At 47.9% G+C, this 18,687-nt stretch overlaps 1 long non-coding RNA gene and 1 pseudogene across 1 annotated transcript; one reads left to right on the top strand and one right to left on the bottom strand.

Moving 5' to 3' along the window:
- Window positions 1-4,166: 4,166 nt before the first annotated feature.
- Window positions 4,167-14,030, bottom strand: LOC140611640 (uncharacterized). The gene is made up of 3 exons (XR_012012733.1): window positions 13,524-14,030; window positions 13,299-13,373; window positions 4,167-8,869 (listed from the first exon to the last, which is right to left on the bottom strand). It is a non-coding gene; the product is annotated as an uncharacterized lncRNA (long non-coding RNA).
- On the top strand, window positions 9,425-11,114 carry LOC140612022 (cationic amino acid transporter 3 pseudogene; annotated as a pseudogene).
- Window positions 14,031-18,687: the final 4,657 nt, after the last annotated feature.

Below are 18,687 nucleotides of genomic sequence, written 5' to 3'. Positions count from 1 at the left end.
ACGTGAAAGCCTTTGAGCTTTGGGTAACTAATGAGAGTGTTGAAGCAAGGTGGTGACTGGGACCGTCGGGTTTATGCTAGAAATTCCAGTGGTGCTAGGAAGGGCGCGGGGGAATGGAGGCCTGGTGGCCAGGCACGGCAGCGTCCGAGCCTAAAGAAAGTCTTTGCTGGGACGCTGGCGGGAGAACATGGATTGGAGACCTGCCAGGGTGAAAATCCCGAGGAGACAGAGACTAATTAAATACAAGTTGATTAGGTCAAGCTCAGAAATTTAATTTCCTGAAGCAGTTAGTATGGTTCTCCCCTAGGGCTACGCACTGCACTCATGTACGTAACTAGATGTTTTTAAAAGGAATGTTTTCAAGTCTTATTTTTTGGATTATTGGATTCCTTTAATTTGCATGTACCAAAAGTTCGATTCCCGTAATCTGTCATTTCCGTATTTGTTTTTCAGACATTTGAGTCCTGTGAAATTTCTCACTTAAAATTATTTGAGTTTTGTGCTCTAATGCTATTAGATATTTATACTTTTAAATAGTTATGGAAGATTTTGTCTATTTTTCTTGAAGTCTTGGAGCGTTCTTTTAGTACTAAAACAAAAGGTGGATTTTCATATTGTTCTTCATTCCATAGAAATAACAGAGTATACAAAGGCATTTAATTTCATTACTTCTCTTGGCTCCTCAATCCTTTGAGAGCTCTGTTTATCTGTAAAATATGACAATAGGGCTTTTTAAAAATTAGACTTTTGTATAGGAAGTATATTCACATGGTTCAATGTTTGGGCCATGTACAGATGAGTAACGATGAAGTCTCCTCCCCACTCCGCTCAGCTCTGGCTCTTCCACCACAAAGAGTCATGATCACGAATTTGTGGTTTCTGGGCATAGCAACAAAATACCTGAGGATGAGGACATCTTAGGACACGTAAGCATCATTTCTCTCTTAGGCCTCATGGAATTCCTTTAAGTTGATCGTAATTTAGATTTCCCTCTGCTGGTGGACATTTGGGTTGTTTCCAGTCCTCTACTATTACAATATTGAGATGAATAACCTTTTACAGAAATCATTTTGTAAATGTGTGAATACGTCTGAAGGGCAAATTCCTGGAAGTGACATTGCTGGATGAAGTCTGCATTTGCGAGTGGGGTTTCCAACTGCCCTCCCCAGACGTCGCACTGGCAGTGGAAAGTGTTTCTAGACTCCCCGATGCAGGCTGTCACCGAAGTTTTTGATCTCTGCAAATCACTGGGTGAAAAATTGCCTTTCTCTCAACTGTGAATAGGGTTAAGCATCTTTTTAATGATCATTTGTATTTTCTTTTCTGTTGAATTGTCTGTTTCCTTTGTCCTTTTTACTGATTTGTAGGAATACTTCATATATTGGAGAAGTTCACCTTCTTTGGTGAATCTTTTTTCTAGTGTGTGTGCTTTTAAAAAAAGATTTATCTATTCATGAGAGACACACTCAATCCCGTGTCTCCAGGATCAGGCCCCGGGCTGAAGACAGGCGCTCAGCCACTGAACCACCCAGGGATTTCCCTGAGGAAGTCTTTTAATTACTGGGCCATGAGAGACACACTGGATCATCCAAATGGCAAAAAACATTTTTATGGTCACTTATTATGATGTTTTTTAAAAAGCCCATAGGTTTTGCTTTTCTTTTTTTCCTTTTTTATTTATTTCTTCATGAAAGAAAGAGAGAGGCAGAGACCCAGGTAGAGGGAGAAGCAGGCTCCCCGCAGGGATCTTGATGTGGGACTCGATCCCGGGACTCTGGGGTCACGCCCTGAGCTGAAGGCAGATGCTCAACCGCTGAGCCACCCGGGTGCCCCAAGCCCATGAGTTTTTCACGGCCTCCACGCACAGAGTTTATACCTCCTTCTCTTAAACCCACATAGGGTTTCGTGATTGCTCCTCTGCACAAGTAGAGCAGGACTTGGGAGCTCAGTTACACACCCCAGGCCTGTCCTGGGCCACTGGCTCTGGGCGTCTCCGGCCACCCTATAAGAAGTCTGGCTGCCTTGAGGCCACCATGCAGGGAAACCAGGGAGACAGACGCCAGGGGAGCATCAGCGGTGCTCAGCCTTTAGGGAGACCCACCCCAGAACTGCTGGGCAGAGCAAGGCCCGCATTCCTGAACCACCGCAACAATAAGAGATAATCAGGGGCACTTTCATCTCGAGGTCCTGAAGATTGCTGTGCAGCAACAGGCATCACGCCTTACCGACTCCCGTAACTCCCACAACGACCGTTTTGTTATTGGCAGCCCCTTATAAAGACGAGAGGACATGGAGGCACCGAGAGGTTTCACCGTTAGGACACCTGGGATTCCATCAAATGCAAGGGGTCAAAGGCCGTCCAAGCAACAGACCCGCGTGGGATGCTAGGTGTGGGAGAGGGGAGAAAAGGGAGCCTCAGAACTTGGAAGTTTGCAGGAAACACAGGAGGACAAGCTTAGGGAGGAGGTTTAGGAGTTTGGGTTTGGCCGTGTCTATTGGGTGTGCCACTGGTACCTCAAGGAATCCAGGGGCAGTCGAGGCCCTGGAAAATAGTCTGGGGAGTTGTTTCCTGAAGATGAGATCCTAAAGGGATAGGCTGTTCAGCCAGAAAAAAAAAAAAAAGAGGAAGGACAGAGGCTCCGGGAGTGCCTCCTTTCAGGACTGTGATACACATGACCTATATGATTAAGTTCCCAGAATTTTCAAAACTTAAAAACGTATACTACACGGTTGGTACACGTGCAAACTTGGGGCTGTCACTCTGGAAAACAGCATGGAGGGGTCTCAAAGAGTTAAAAATAGGGCCCCTGGGTGGCTCAGTGTTGAGCATCTGCCTTTGACTCAGGTCCTGGGATCGAGTCCCACAGCGGGCTCCCTGCAGGGACCTGCTTTTCCCTCTGCCTGGGTCTCTGTCTCTCTCTCTCTCTCTCTCTCTCTCTGTGTCTTTCATGAATAAATAAATAAAATCTTTAAAAATAATAATAAAAATCAATCAATCAACCAATGAATGTGTGCTCAGCAGGCAGGCAGGCGGGAGTGCAGCGTGGAAGCAGCTCCCGGGCCCACTCAGTGATCTCCCGTGTGAGTGACCAGTTCGTGGAACTGACTCAATCAGCAGCTTGGGGAAGATGTGCGCTCACCGTGGGTCGTGCCTCCGAGGGGCCTGGGCACCAGGGCGCCCCCCAGGACACGCAGGCGGCCTTGCTGCCCGGGAGATGCTGTGGCTGGACCAGACTAGGCCCCAGACTAAGCCCCAGACTAGGCCCCAGACAAGGCCTCTCGTCCTGCCCTCATGCTCTCCCCTTGCAGAGCTTAGAATGTTCCAATCCATCGTATTGGGATGTCCCTGTGGCTTGGGCTCCGTCTACACAGCAGGCAGCCTCCGGGCTGGGGGGCCACAGAGAGGGGCCCTCCTTGGGGGCGCCGAGGCCTGTGGGCAGCCCTGGGCCTCCCGCCAGCCCGGGGCTCGCAAGCGCCCCGCAGGCCCCCACCAGCCCCCGCGTGTGCACAAGCCACGTCCCCACGGGCTGCGATCCCCGCCAACCTCCACGCAGCTGCCTTGCGCCCGATGGTGGACCGTCCTACCCAGGGTAGTCGGGTCCACGGACAGAGCTGAACAATCCGAAGCCAGACATGCTTTCTTGGCATAACTTCCATGAGGCATCAGTTGCCCCCAAACAGTGCTGGGCCCAACCAGACAGACACGCTGCTGGGCCCGCTGGGCCGCCTGCCAGGCCCGGGGCCCTTGGTCCGCCCCGCTCCTCCCGGGGCGCTGCTGGGGAGCAGCTGCGGGCCTCACACATTGTCCACGAAGTGCCTAAAAGGGTATTTTTCCGCGGCTTGGAGGGCAGCAGAGCAATGGCGAGACTTCCCCAGCAAGTGCCCCCCACGGAGGGCTAGCGAGCGGGACAGCCGGTGGCCGCCACGTAGGCTCGCCGTCTACGAAGGCGCGGCTCCCGGGCTTTCTCCACAAGCCCTAATCCCAGTGTCCCCAAGTCTCCTTCACCCTTTCGCTTCAAGTGTCCTTCCAGGGGCGCCTGAGCGGGGGGTCAGCGGTTGAGCGTCTACCTTTGGCCCAGGCCGTGACCCCGGGGTCCCGTCGCCTCCTTGCATGGAGCCCGCTTGTCCCTCTGCCTGGGTCTCTGCCTCTCTCTGTGTCTCTCATGAATAAATACATAAAATCTTTAAAAACAAAAAAATAAAGTGTCCTTCCAGCTGGGGTTGGGTTCAGCTACGTGTAACCGAAGCCTCTCCAGAATAGGGGTTATTTTTCTCACCGGAAGTCATGAGCTGTGGTGGCTTTGGGATGCCACTCTCCAGACCCCTTTTCTCTGTAGTGAACAGACCCCTAGACCAACTCCAGCCTCCCTTTCACCCGCCACGTGGAACAAAGAAGGAAGCAAACAGAAAGGAGAGTCCTCCTTCCGGGAAAGCAAAGCTTACCTGAGAATGGCGGGCAGGCGTCTGCCTCTCTTTGACCACAACTGTGGCATGCGGCCACACCAAGCTGTAGGGGACGCTAGGACTCATTGGGGGCATATATGGCCATCCCAAACTGATTTCTCTTACCTTCTTTCTAGGATTGCAAGTCCTTTCCTAACTATTTAAGACTGGGGAGTATCTGGGTTCAATTCCTCCACCTTGACCAAATGTGGAGAGTCCTGAGACGCATTCTCAGAATACTTAAAAATTCCAAAAACATAAATTTAAAAGGGCAACAACAACAACAAAAATAATAAAAATAAATAAAAGGGCAACAAAATAGATAAATAATTAAAAATAAACCTCTCCAGGAAATAAGGAATATCTATATGAAAAAACAAAAACCCTAAAAGCTCCAGAGGGACCCAAAAGAACAGTGGAGCTAATGGGAAGACTCGCCATGATCTTGAACAGGAAGCCTCAGAGCATAAAGACAGCGATTCTCTTTAACCTCAGTGTTGAACAGGGATTTAATAAAAACACTAACAGGATTTTGCTGTTGTTGTTCTAGGCTTCAGATCTTAAACCAGTTTTGAAGTTCTAGTGGAAAAATAAGCAAGAACCATAAAAACTTTGGGAAAAGAGAGTAAAACCAGAACTGATCCTATCAGACATTAAAACAATAAGCTATAATTATTAAAACAAATGGCACATGAATAGGTAGATTAATGGAACAGCAGAGAAAAATCCAGAAAGAGGTCCAAAAACATACAGAATTTAGGAAATGATCAAGTCGGCACCTCATGTTCAAGGGGGAAAGGACAGATTATTCAAAACCGAGTGTTAGGCCAAGTAAGTGTCATCTAAAAAGAAAAATTTGTGTTCCTATGTCGTATCTTTCACTGAAATAAATTTCAAATGGAACAAAGCTGTGGAAAAAAAAAGAACCGTAAAAGTATTATAAGAAACCAAGTGAGAATTATTTATTTATTTATTTTTAAAGATTTCATATATTATTCATGAGACCCAGAGAGAGAGAGAGGCAGAGACACAGGCAGAGGGAGAAGCAGTTCCATGCAGGGAACCCGACGTGGGACTCGATCCCAGGGGTCACGACCTGGCTCAACAGCCCTAAATTTATTTATTTAGGGCTGCCCTAAATAAATAAATCTTAAAAAAAAAAAAAAAGGAGAGAGACCTTCGCCTTGCTTTGTCACAAAGATGATTTGATTTAAGAATCAAGGTCTTCAAACTAAAGCCTATTTATTATTATTAGCAAAACAGGCCTTTGTGGGTGTGTGACAGGGTGAATAAAAAGGCTTTTTTAGGACTAAGTGAAAAGCAATAAAATAATTATTTAAAGATGATCTGTGTTTTGTCTCATCCTTTATTGTGCGGACTCTTACTGTTCTGCGGGGTACCTGTGCAGGTGGCGATGGCCAGTGCAGGTGTGCCAGGTCTCCCCCAGGGCAGGCCAGGCACCCGCTCCATGGGGTGGGCCTGAGGTGGCCTTGATCACCTGCGACGGTCCCCACAGCGTCGCAGGCGGGGTCTTGGGTTGACTGTCCTTGGCCTCCTGCCCCCCAGCCTCCTGCCCTTTGCGATCACTCCTCGCCCGGAGGGATTGCTCTGGATTCCCTAACAGTTTGGCTCGAAGGGCTTCAGGACGTGATGGTCGAGTCACGGCCTCGTGCAAGGGAGCAGTTGGTCCCCGGCCTGCGGGAGTGACCTTCGGAGTGACCTTCGGAGTGACCCTCGGTTACACTCGCAGAGGACGCGTGTCTCCTGGGAGTTTGGTTGCATGAAAGTAAAAATGAAGCCACTCTTGAGTTTAACTCCTCTGCTAAGCTTAACAAAACAAAGCATTTCTTTCTTTCTTTTTTTAAAGATTTTATTTATTTGTTCAGGAGAGACGCAGAGAGAGGGAGAGACACAGGCCGAGGAGAAGCGGGCTCCCTGCGGGGACCTGACGTGGGACTCGATCCCGGGACCCCGGGGTCACGGCCTGGGCCGAAGGCACACGCCCAGCCGCTGAGCCACCCCAAAGCAGCATTTCTTAATTTAAAGACGATAATGAAAGTACTGAAGTCCCCACTTTCCTGTCCTGTATCCTGATGGCAAGCAAGGCCCAGCTCCGCCAGCTTGAGCCGTGGCAAGACTCCCACCAGCCGCCTTACGCTGCTCAGCCTCAGTTTCCCTAGCTGCAAAGCAGGGTCAATGAGACCTGCCCCTCGCAAGCCTAAAAACGGTTATTATGAGACTGACCTCCCTAATGAGACCTGAGGCGCCTCAGGGGGACCCCATTCTGCGGTCGCCTGGGGTACGCTTCTCTCCATTCCGTCCCCTGGCTCCCCTTGCTCCCAAGTTGCCCACGACCAGAATCTGCTTGGGCCTCATGAACTGAACTCTGAGAGCCTCCATTTCAGCCTCCACAGGAGACACCCAAAGGGTCAAGAAGCCACCCAACTCTTCCAAACCGCGGGCTCCGGTCTGGAGTTTGTGACCAGCGCGGAGGCTTGCTCACATTGCCTCTGGCTGCTTCTGGAAGGTTCCGTCCCCCAGAGCTGACGGGCGGGAAACCCATGTCTCTTGGAAGCAGCTTTTCTCCTCACCCTTTCCTCCTCTCTGAGGAGGACTTCTCCCCTCAGCCCGGCGTTTGGAACAGGGAGGAGGAGGTTCTGGGCCTCAGTCCCTTTCTATTGCGGAGGCTGCCCACTGAGTCACCCTCTCCGGCCCCAGCCTCCAGAAGGCTCCCTGAGTCCTCTAGGCAGCTTCCGCACATCCCCAGGACCAAGGAGCTTCCTGAAAACCCATGAGCATTTTTGACACCTGAAAAAAGAAAGGGTTGACCTCAAAACATAAAAATGAAACAAAATTGAGAAACAATTAAATTCTACAAACTAAAAATTATGCTGACATTATTGATTGACACATGTTAATATTCACATAAATGGTGATCATACTTAAGGACACTTAGTAGATTAGAATTTCCCTCTGTGTCTCTCATGAATAAATAAAATCTTTAGAATAAAAAGATTATTTGCCTTTATTTTATTTATTTTTTGATAATATTTATTTTTATTTGAGAGAGAGGGGCCGAGGGAAGGAAGAGAAGCCCAAGCATGACGCCCCACTGAGCGTGAAGCCCAAGGCGGGGCTTGATCTCAAGACCCTGAGCTTAAGGGACCGCGTCACCCAGGCCCCAGGTTAGTTCCCTGTAAAAGGATCACGTACCGTGCTCGCTGAGAAACGGATTACAAATGAAATGGTTACCTTGTAGCTAATCATTTAAAAAAGTTTTCAGAAAACCAGTACCGTGCGTACATTTTTTTTTAAAAGATTTTATTTGTTTATTCATGAGAGAGAGAGAGAAGCAGAGACCCAGGCAGAGGGAGAAGCAGGCTCCACGCAGGGAGCCCGACGTGGGACTCGATCCCGGGACTCCAGGATCAGGCCCTGGGCTGAAGGCGGCACTAAACCGCTGCGCCACCCGGGCTGCCCGTGAAGCATATATCTCTTCTCACCTTATGGATTGTCTTTTCATTCTTAGGGTGTTTTTCTAAGAACAGGCATTCTTCGTTTTAGTATAGCTAATTTATCAATCATTTTATTTCAGTGTGTTTTTGTGTCTGATTTAAATTTTTTCCTTATCCTTTAAGTAAAAAGAGATATTCCATTTATGTTATTCTAAATGCTTTATGACTGTGTTTTTTCATATTGAAGTCCTTAATTTACCTGGAATTGAGTCGTATATAATATGAGGTAAGGACTCAAATTTGTATTTTTTTTTTCATATGAATACCTTGTTTGGGCACCATTTATTAAGTAGCCCACCCTTTCCTACTGGTCTGTAGTAACCACTCTATCAATAAAGACACCATTTATGCATTTGTGTTTCTGGGCTATTTTATTCCATTGGTTTGTCTGTTTCCAGATTGATACTATACATCCTTCAGTTTATATCTTGATATTTATACCAAGAGCTTTCTATCTTGATATTTAACAGGAAAAGTCTCTCACCTTGCCAGAGTCTTGTTTTTTCTTGAACCTTTGTTTTTCTGTCTAAGTTTCAGATTTGACTTGTGAAATTCTATGAGAAATCCTGTTGGGATTTTCATCAGTTAAAATGCTCTGAAGTTGAAAAAAAAAAAAAAAAAAAAAAAAAAAGCTCTGAAGTTAGCAATCAGTGTAGAGGAATGGACGTATCAACGATGTTGAGTCTTCCCACCCAGGAATATGGTAAATCTATCCATTTATTTAGGCTCTCTTTAATGTCTTTGAATAAAGTTTTCTGATTTTCTTCTTAAGAGACTTGATTTATTCTTAAGAACTTTCTTTTAGTTCTTTTTTAAAGATATCTTCACAAATCTTTATTGTCTGACTTCTTGTTGCTAGTGTATAGAAAGATCCTTGATTTTTGTATATTGATTTTGCATATTGGTTTTACCTAGGAACCAAGTGAAATATTTATTAATTTTATTTTATTAATTTTTTAAAAAAGATGTATTTATTTATTCATGAGAGAGAGAGAGAGAGAGAGAGGCAGAGAAACAGGCAGAGGGAGGAGCAGGCTCCATGCAGGGAGCCTGATGTGGGACTCGATCCTGGATCCCAGGATCATGACTTGAGCTGAAGGCAGATGCCCAACCGCTGAGCTACCCAAGCATCCGTATTTATTAATTTTAATAATTTATTTGTAGATTATTGTCAGTATTCTACATAAGTTATCAATCACCTGCAAACAAGAATCAAACTTTTTTTTTTTTTTTTTTGTATTTCTAATTCCTATGCAGTTTTTACCTTTATCTGGTTTTGTTGCACCGGTCAGGATGTTCACCATGATATTTTTTTAAATATTTTATTTATTTATTCATGAGAGAGAGAGAGGCAGAGACACAGGCAGACAAGGAGCCTGATGTGGGACTTGAACCTGGGAATCCAGGATCACACCTTGAGCCAAAGGTAGGCGCTCAACCGCTGAGCCACCCAGGTGTCCCTCACCATGATGTTCAATAGGAGAGGAGGAGCTGACACATGTATCTTGTTCCTGATCTTAAAGAGAATGCTCGAAGCTGCAGCTTTGAAGCCTGAGCAACCGAAGTCCATACCCCCAACCCAGCTCGGTTTGACTCACCCAGCCCTGAGACTCTCCTCTCCCTGGGCTTGCAACAGCTCCCGATCCTTGAATCCACTTCAATTGCAGCTAGAGTGCTGCGGCAGGCGCTTCGCAGATTTGGCCAGAAGCTGGCACGCAGACGTGCGCTGGAACCAAGCCTGGCTGGCACTCGCCCTGGGTGTGGCCCTGGGTGTGGGCAGCACACGGGGTGCAGGTGTGTGTGTCCTGGCTGCTGAGGCGGCCAGAGATAAAGCAGGACCGTCCGCCGTGATCTGCTTCGTGGTGGCCGCTCTAGCTTCTGCGTTGGCTGGACTGTGCCACGCGGGGTCTGGTGCCCGAGCCCCCCGTCGTGGTTCCACATGTCTCCGCAGCGGTTGTGCTGCTCCTGATGCCCGTTACTGGGATCACTGGGGTCACCTGGAGACAGCCCCGGAGTTCCACTCCTCTGCACTTTAAGGGATCTGCTTGGGGATCCCTGGGTGGCTCAGCAGTTTGGCTCCTGCCTTCAGCCCAGGGCGCGATCCTGGGGACCCGGGATCGAGTCCCACACTGGGCTCCCTGCATGGAGCCTGCTCCTCCCTCTGCCTGTTTCTCTGCTTCTCTCTCTGTGTCTATCATAAATAAATAAATAAATAAATAAATAAATAAATAAATAAATAAATCTTTAAAAAAAAGGTACCTGCCTGGCCTCTCCTCCTCTAATGAGCATCTCTGTGAAGGCTGACCTCAGCTGCGTCACAGGGTGAGCTCGGGCCTTCCGCCCCGGCTGGAGCCTCCTTCCCCGCCTTATGGGTGCAGCCGGCATGGCCCGGGCCTGCAGTCGGGATCCCTCTGTGCTCTTTCTAGCAGCCTCTCAGGCTCTATGTTCCCCACGCCTCGGTGACCCAGGCGATGGCAGCACATGGCCTCCTCTTCTGTGTCCTTGCCAGCGTGCACACGGGTACACACGCCCCATCGGGCCACCGTGGTCTCCGCATTACTGCAGCGTTCAGGGCACTCCTCTTTGGACTCGCCGATCTTGTGGGCCTCGGGTCGACTGGGACCCTACTTGCCTAGTCCCTGGTGGCTATTGGTGTTCTCATCCTCAGGTGTCAGCCTGAGCTGAGGAGTGAGGGGGATGGGGTGCAGCTGCAGGAGGAGAGGATGGCTGGGGTAGAGAGGCTGACCCTACGGGGGTCCACTCAGCTGCATCCCTACTCCGCTCTCCGGTCAAGCTGTCTCTGCCTGTCCTCATGGGTTGCTCTGCTGCTGACTCATCTTTGCCTGGTGTGGCCCAGTGGCCCGTTCCACTGGTTTCTGGAGACCCAGTGTGGACTGCAGTGGTTGTGCTGCTCCTGATGCCCGTTACTGGGATCACTGAGGTCACCAGGAGACAGCCCCGGAGTTCCACTCCCCAGCACTTTAAGGTACCTGCTTCGCCTCTCCTCCCTCTAATGAGCATCTCTGTGAAGGTTGACCTTATGATGCAGATGGCACTGGCACCTGGACCCGATTCGGGGTCTGGATGTGGATTGGGTTTGCCGTCTCCTTCGGCTCTGGGATCCAGCACAGCCTGGAAGAGGTTAAGAGTGACTGAGCCCCGCTCTAGTGTAGGGCCCAAACTGCAGACCTTGATCTCAGCAATGGTCTCAGCAATGCGTGTACACACTCGATTTGACGTCATCACACCCGAGTGCTGTCTGGACCCCCCGTGCAACAATGGAGAGCACCCCTGAGCACACGCGAAGCTAGGGCCCCCATGGGATGTGGGTGGGGAACACTAGTAGAGCTCTGTATTTATTGCGGAGGGAAGGATGTGTCTTTGCTGTTCCTCATCTCTTTTTTTTTTTTTTTTTTTTTTAGTGATCTACTTTTCACTTGTGTCTGTAGCTGCTTACTGGCCTTTTATAAAATTATTAAAAGAAACTAGAAAAAGAAAAAAATTAAAGAGCATGCTCTTGAAATTTCACTGGTAAATATGAGGTCTGCCGTAGATTTTTCATAGGTTTTTTTTTCATAGGCTTTTCATAGGCTTTTTTCATAGGATTTTTTCATAGGCTTTTCTGACATGTTTTTTTTAATTTATTTTATTTTTTTTTATTTTTTGTTTATTTTTTTCTGACGTGTTTCTGAACACCACCAATTCTCAGCAGACACTGATTGGGTGTTCTCAAGCCCCCTCCCCATTTTTAAAGATTTTTATTTATTTATTTTTAAAGATTGTACTCATTTATTCATGAGAGACACACAGAGATGCAGAGACACAGGCAGAGGAAGAAGCAGGCTCCTGCAGGGAGCCTGATGCGGGACTCGATCCTGGGTCTCCAGGATCATGCCCTGGGCCGAAGGCAGGTGCTCAACCGTTGAGCCATCCAGGGATCCCAGATTTTATTTTATTTTATTTTTAAATTTTTATTACTTATTATTTTTTTATTTTTATTATTTTATTTTATTTTCAGATTTTATTTTTTTAATACACCCAACATGGGGCTCGAATCCACAACCCTGAGATCAAGAGTCACGCGCTCTTGACCAGACCCAGCCTGGTGCCGCAATAGTGTCCCTGCGAGTTTAACTCACTTCTGACACTATCTGCCTGGAGATGGGGTCAGATCCCACAGGTTTAGGACTCACCCCCACAAGACTATCCCAAGTCCTGGTTGTCATGGACTGTAACTTGGGGTTCCCACCAACCCCTCCTCGGGTTTAATTAATTTGCTAGAGCAACTCCCAGAACTCAGGAAAACCACTTTACTCACTTGATTACTAATTTATTACCATAGGATATTAAAGGGTTTGAGGGAACAGCTGCATAAAGAGATACACAGAACGAGGTCCAGTAGAGTCCTGAACACAGGGGCTTCTGTCCCTGTGAAGATTAGGGTGGGCCACCCTCCAGGCATGTGGATACATCATGTTCTCATTCACCAAACTTGAATCTCTCCAAACCCCTAAGTCAGGGATTTCTACGAGGGCTTCAATAAATCATCACATAATTGATTAAATCATTGATTATTGGTGATGGAACTGGGTCCCTAGCCCCTGTGACTTCCTTAGAGGTCTGGGGATGGGGCTGAGAGTTTCAAGGCTCTAATCACCTGGTTGGTCCTGTGGGCAGCCAGCCTCTATCCTTAGGTTACCTAAGGCACTTTCCAAAAGTAACTCATTAACTTAAGGAAGGGTGATTAAAAGGGGCTGTTATTAATACCAAGCCCCCCCCCCCCTTCATCTTTATTGCTCTGAAGCTGCTTGAAGAACTAAGGGCGAAAGATCAGATTTTATAGCAAAAGATACTCCCTTTGCTCTTATTACTTAGGAAATTCCAAGGGTTTGGGGGGGGCTTGAGCCAGGAACTGTGGGCAAAGACCAATACCCATTTCTCATAAACCACAAGATCACACACATCCACGTTTCCCTCATTAAATCCCCTCCAAGTCCACCCTGCTTGTTCCAAAGTTATAACTTTATTACTCGCTTCTCTACTGGCCCAGGTGCTTCATATATCACGTCACGGAGTCTTTACAGTAACCCTTATGAAGTATTAATGCTGCTCTTAGAGAAATTAAGGAAACTTTTCTAAAATAGTATTGTGGGAGGGGCCCCTGGCTGGATCAGTCAGTTAGGCGTCTGCCTTCGGCCCAGGTCATGATCCTGGGGTATTGGGATGGAGTCCCTCTGCCCCTCCCCTTCTCTCTCGTTCTCCCTCTTTCAAAATAAATAAATTAATTAAAAATCTTTAAAAATAGCATTGCTGGAAAGGGATTGAGCAAGGTTTGCCTACCTTTGCAAGCTCTGCTTTCTTCCCGTAGCCTTGCCGCCGTCTCCTCGGGTTGAAATCCATCCGATATAAGGAAGGCTGTGGAGATGAATCAGAGCAGTTGATGTGAACAGAGGAGCCTGGGAGGGGAGGAGGTAAAGAGCAATGGGACTTTCAATGGACAGTAGGGCCCCCTCCCCTAGCAGGTGATGCTGAATTGGAGGGGGGGCGGGGAGGCAAGCATTTGACCTTGACTCACTGGGCCACCTTCACGCCCAGAGGTCTTCTCTCAAGGCTCCCTCCGGTGTCCATAGCCGGGGCGATCCAGATAATCAGGGGCTGCTGAGGGCCACAAGGTGCTGCCCACAGCCTGCCGCTCCCAAGCCGATCACAATCGCTCCCTTACTTTTGTTGTGTTGTGTCTCGTTTTGCTACCAGGTTGGCTCCCCTGCTTACCGCTTCCTGGACGTCATCTCAGCATCCTGCATGTCGCGTGTTAACCACCTGTTACTCCTACTGCAAACTCTTGCTGATGAGCCTCTCATTTCCTTTGATGAGGAAGTTAATAAATAGGGGCTGGACTTTGGCTCAGGTCGCATTCCTGGGGTTCTGGGATCGAGTCCTGTCTATGTCTCTGCTTCTCTCTTGGTGTCTCTGATGAATAAATAAAATCTTTTAAAAAAATCAACTGCATGGATCATAAACATATTCAAGACCCCATTAATTCCATCCCTGGGCCCACCCCAGTGAAGATTAGTACCAGTGTTCACCAGAAGATGTAGCAGTAGTATTTGTAAGAGCCCAGACTGGATACGACTCAGCTGTTCATGAACGTGAGAACACATCGAGCAGCGCTGCACCCAAACAGGAGCTATTAGGCAGTGACGAGAAGAGGTCAGGTCTGACCACTAATGTTCTGATGAGTCTCACCAACATTGTGTTGAGGGAAAGAAGTCGAGTTGGAAGGGCACGTACTGTATGGTTCCATTTATGTGAAGTGCAACTCCAGGCCAAATGAATCCATAGCATAGTGATAACCTTGGGGGGTCGTAACTAGAAGTGGTTTCTGGGGTGCATGAAATATTGTTTTGGAATCTGGATCCTAGTTAGTGGGTATGTTTACTTTGTGAAAATTCATCAAACTATACACTTAGGATCTGTGTACTTTCCTGTAAGTATGGTTTTCTTTCAGTAAAAAAGTTTACTTAATAAAAAATCAAAGAAATAAAAAAATATTTTTATACGTATTCAGCACACTGAATACGTTCAGTGTGCTCCTCTCACTGCCTTTCATTTTCCTGGGCTCTGCAAAAGGCTGACCCTGGTCACACAGAAAGCCACAGGGGAGACCCGTTTGCTTGCTGGGCACATATCGAATGAGTGCCCCATCGGTCTCGGGCCCCATGCAAGGGGCTAAGGATCCAGCAGTCCACAGAGCTGGAAAAGGCGGCGTCTCAGGGATGCTTGTATTTGAGCGATAGACGACAAGCACCAGACAAGTAAAGAAATGCACAAAGCAGCCGTGGGCTGGACTAAGGGACCCAAGAGGGTGACGGGCTAGAGGGTAAAGGGCAGGACTCCTGAGGTGGGATGGCTGGGGAAGGCATTTCCAACACGCACCGTAGGAGCTGGGCGCTGACGGATGAGAGAGAGAGCAAGCCCTGGAACGAGCAGGAGATCGCTGGGCACGAGGATCAGCAGGTGCAAAGGCCCGGTGCCAGGAGATCGCTTGGCAAGTCCAAGGAACAGAAGGTCTGGTTGGAGCCGGAGACTGGGAGAAAGGACTAAATGACACTGGTGGGGAGGGGACGCAGGCCACTGCAGATAGTTTGTATTTTAGTCTGACTGCAGTGAAAAGTCAATGAAGGGTTTCAGCAGGGCCAAGGCATGATCTGCTTTACTATTTTAAAACATCACTGGGGGGGATCCCTGGGTGGCTCAGCGGTTTAGCGCCTCCTGCAGCCCAGGGCGTGATCCTGGAGTCCCAGGATCGAGTCCTGCATCGGGCTGCCTGCATGGAGCCTGCTTCTCTCTCTGCCTCTCTCTTTCTCTATGTCTATCATGAATAAATAAATAAAATTTAAAAAAATAAATAAAAGATCACTGGGCTGTGGTGTGAAAAGTGGGGGCGGGGAGAGTAAGAGATGAAGGCAGCAGGCCGTGGAGCATGGCTTTCCCAGAGGCTCGCTCGGGGGCCCCCGGCTCCCCCGACACCTCATGGGTCAGGCGGTCAGCCCTCGCTGCAAGAGAGCCTCGAAAGGGGACTGTTTCAGGCACAGGAAGGCGATGGGAACAATGGTCTGCAAAGGGCCTTCGTTGGCCACTGGGCCTCGGACAGGCTGCTCTGGCGGCGGAGAGGTTTCTATGGGGCTCGTTTATAGGGGCAGTGGTGTGAAAGCACCCAGAGCTCATAGGGCTGGAGTCCTGGGCTTTTGACCTCACGTTCAGTGTGCTCCTCTCACTGCCTTTCATTTTCCTGGGCTCTGCAAAAGGCTGACCCTGGTCACACAGGTCCTGCTGCGTCTGCAGGTGCACATTACAGATTACGTGCAATGAGTATTTAACACAGGTACATTTTTTTCAGATTAAGGAATAGTGTCATGTAATCTTTTTTTAAAAGATTTTATTTATTTATTTGGCAGAGAGAGAGAGAGAGGGAGCACAAGCAGGGGGAGGAGCAGAGGGAGAAGCAGGCTCCCCACCGAGCAGGGAGCCTGGTGCAGGGCTCGATCCCAGGACCCCAGGATCATGACCTGCTGTGTCTGCAGGTGAACAATTCTTCCAACACTGTGTTCAATGTCCAGGGTACCTGGGTAATTATCCTGGATGAATGGGTCCGGGGGGCGGGGGTGCCGGGTGACCGGATCAGGCTTTGGGATGGGAAGAAGCCTTTTAAAAATGAAAAGATAGGGCAGCCCGGGTGGCTCAGCAGTTTAGGGCCGCCTTCAGTCCAGGGCCTGACCCTGGAGACCCGGGATCAAGTCCCACGTCGGGGTCCCTGCTTCTCCCTCTGCCTGTGTCTCTGCCTCTCTCTCTCTGTGTCTCTTATGAATAAATAAAATATTTTTTCTTAAAGAAAAGATAAAATAAAAAGTACTGTCTTGTGTTATAATAGGAAATACTGTTCCGGTGAACAGGAGAATGTAGAGACACCCCGGGGGGTGTGGGAGACAGTCCACTGGAGTGTGGGAAGGACGGGTAGACCTTGTGTTTGTGTGCAGATAGATGATACAGACCCAGAGGTTTAGCACTGACGATATTTAATACGTGAACTGACACTGGACATCAAACAGGCCCAGCAGCGCCCTTACGGTACATCCCCTTTCAGTGGATTATGGCAACATGTGTTTACACCTGCCTGCCTGGGGGGGATTTACTAGTAATATTATCTTAAGTGGTAAACTATGATTCTTTGTGATGAGATGGGGAGTGTCCATGAAATTATACTTAGAAAAACAATGGCCTGTAACTATAACTATATAAAACTATAAATAAATAAAAATATATATCTTCGCGTGGTTTTGTAGCCAGAATGTGGCATTACAGATTACGTGCAATGAGTATTTAACACAGGTACATTTTTTTCAGATTAAGGAACAGTGTCTTTCAAGTAATCTTTTTTAAAAAAAGATTTTATTTATTTGGCAGAGAGAGAGAGAGAGAGAGAGGGAGCTCAAGCAGGTGGAGAGGCAGAGGAAGAGGGAGAGGCAGGCTCCCCCCAGAGCAGGGAGCCTGATGCAGGGCTCGATCCCAGGACCCCAGAGTCATGACCTGAGTCGAAGGCAGATGCTTCAGACTGAGCCACGGAAGCACCGTGTGTCATGCGTTGTTTTGTGCATTTTGCGCCCTTTATAACCGGTTGGGATGGTGATCTTTTCCAAGTAATGACACAACCCCATGTTTTCCATTGTGAAAATTAAGTGACATAACTAATGGATAACTAATTAGACAACCAATGGACAACTGGAATCCTAGATTAGTCACAACGAATGAAAAATATGAAGAATGTCACATGGGTCGGGGATTCCTGCTAGCGTGATCAGAGCATTATCTCCCTGAAGGCAGACTGACACTCAGAGGATTGCTTTGGTGTGTAAGGAATCGGACCAAGGGGAGATTTCACTTATAGACACGTAATGTTTGACGTTCTCTGATAGACCCATTCGTAGCACGCATTATGTCGCCAGTGGGACCAGGAAATTCAAGGAAGGCAATTACCTGGACAGAATTAGGATGGGTAAGGTTTGCCCCCGGGACACTTTTCTGATATATTTATGGTCACTTTCACTTTTTTATTAAGATTTTATTTATTTATTCATGAGAGACAGAGAGAGAGAGAGAGAGAAGCACAGACACAGGCAGAGGGAGAAGCAGGCTCCATGCAGGGAGCCCGATGTGGGACTCGATCCCGGGACTCCAGAATCACGCCTCGGGCCAAAGGCAGGCACTAAACCGCTGAGCCAACGAGGCTGCCCTAACTTTCACTTTTTAAAATTTCTTTTTTCCTTTATCTTTTTATTGTGGAGATTCAGGATCCTAGCAAAATCCACCGTATAGAAGAACGGCCGCCCCCCTCGTCACGTACCCATCGCCCAGGTTTAATCGTTATTCACACCAGGTCAGTGTGGTTTTGTCTCCACCCCACCCACTTTCTCTGCCTCTTGTATTGGACTCGGAAGTAAATTCCCAAATCCTGAGTGTTTCTTAAGAGAGTTTATGGACACCAGGCCTGCAGGTTTGACAGCCACTTTTGTCTTTCTCCGGGGACTGTAGATTTCTCTGCTCGGATCTCAAAACGGCTCCCAAAGAGCCACTTTTGAGTTCCTGGAGGAGGCGTTAAAGTACGGAGGATTTTGAGCCCAAAGTGCTGAAAAAGTGAAAAAGGGACTTTTAGAGAAGCAGCCGCATTTTCTAATGCTTCTCCCTGCGCTCTCTCTGGCTGACGGCTCGCGGGTCAGAGGCTCCGAGGCTGGAATGTTCACGTCCCACCGTGGAAGCGTCCGGGAGCTTCTGCAGAACACAGGGCATGAACTTTGAAAGAGCTGTTGGCTGCTCAGAAGTCACTGGCTTCCAGATTTCCGGCTGCGCTCCCCATGGCCTTGGGGGCTGGGAGTCTTCCCAGCATGAGCAGTATTCCAGGACACGCACACCCATGGGCCAAGGGCTCAATTTTGACTAGCTCTACTGTGTAAAGAAATTTTGAGAAATTTCTCTGATATCTCCATTCAACTGGGATACATTATTTTCCTTCTAGGAACCAATTTTGGTAGGTATGGACGGACACCCCCCACTGCATATCCCTTCATGTGGTATATAAATATACACATATATTTTTTATTTTATTTATTTATTTATTTATTTATTTATTTATTTATTTATTTAATTTATTTATTTATTTTTAAAGATTTTATTT

Source organism: Canis lupus, chromosome 20 (assembly GCF_048164855.1).
Source record: "Canis lupus baileyi chromosome 20, mCanLup2.hap1, whole genome shotgun sequence".
NCBI lineage: Eukaryota > Metazoa > Chordata > Mammalia > Carnivora > Canidae > Canis > Canis lupus.
Note: the sequence above shows the minus strand (reverse complement) of the source record. Positions and strands in the feature narration are given on the sequence as shown.